Consider the following 1016-nt stretch of genomic DNA (forward strand, 5'->3'; position numbering starts at 1 on the left):
AGGGATCTGCTCAGAGTCGTTTCATGTTCCTCGTCATTAGAGACACTTGTCATCCGTTATGGAACAATGATAAACTGTGGGAACTGCTGTTTGCTGATGATTTAGCTAGAAAACGTTTTAGCATGGAGAGGAGGCATGAAAAGGAAATAAACTAGAAAGGAACGGATTGAAGCTGAAAATTGGGAAACAGAGTAAATGGGTGTTAGTAGAAAAGGACAAGATGGTGTAAACATCCAAGCGGAAGATGGTGCAGTGCTAAAACAGAACAGTGAGTTTAAACTACTTGGGATCAATAACAACAATGGAGGGTGGTGCTGAGAAAGCAGTGAGTATGAAAAAAAGCATGACAAAATTAGAGAGAGACAAAAGCAGTTGTTCTAGACAAGAAAATGCCATTAAGACTCAAACGAAGATCTATAAGACAGTTATTATGCCCTTACTATTATATGGGACAGTAACTTAGGCACTTAAGAGGAAAGAGGGGGGACTGGAAAAGAACTACGATTTGATTGGTGATATGTATTGCTGGTATACCATTAGTGGAAAGGAGGGAAAATCAAGATATAAGAAGAACGTGTGGTAGGAGGAGAGGGTGCTGATGATGTAATGTGAAATATAAGGTTAGGAAAGCTCGCCTGAGATACTATGGCAGGAGGTGGAACCAATCAAGAGAGCGAATAACTTGGGGAGTAGCAGTCTGGGGTGTCAGCGAATCAGATGGATGGATGTAGTGAAGAGGGATATGGATGAGTTGGGACTCTGGGAAGAAGATGCAAGTAATATAAATGGATGGAGAAAGTTAACTAGAAAGGCTGACCCTGCTATACAATGGGAATAATAATATCGAAAGAAGATATAACGGATACATCTTACAGCTGCTTTTTTGTGATTTAGGTCAATCGATGGTCATCTGATACTGTTTCTTGCTATATTTTAAATCCTGTCTAAAGTAAGATCCACTTACACAATTCATTTTACTAATGTTGAAGTACACTGAACGCCCCACGTTTAGACCA

The 1016-nt window shown here is 39.8% G+C and overlaps 1 protein-coding gene across 4 annotated transcripts in view; it reads left to right on the top strand.

The window, feature by feature from the left end:
• The window catches only part of Rilpl (Rab interacting lysosomal protein like), a 474364-nt gene that overhangs the window by 319879 nt on the left and 153469 nt on the right, over positions 1-1016 (top strand). The window lies entirely within an intron of this gene.

The sequence above is a fragment of the Palaemon carinicauda genome, chromosome 8 (assembly GCF_036898095.1).
Source record: "Palaemon carinicauda isolate YSFRI2023 chromosome 8, ASM3689809v2, whole genome shotgun sequence".
In the NCBI taxonomy this organism is placed as follows: domain Eukaryota; kingdom Metazoa; phylum Arthropoda; class Malacostraca; order Decapoda; family Palaemonidae; genus Palaemon; species Palaemon carinicauda.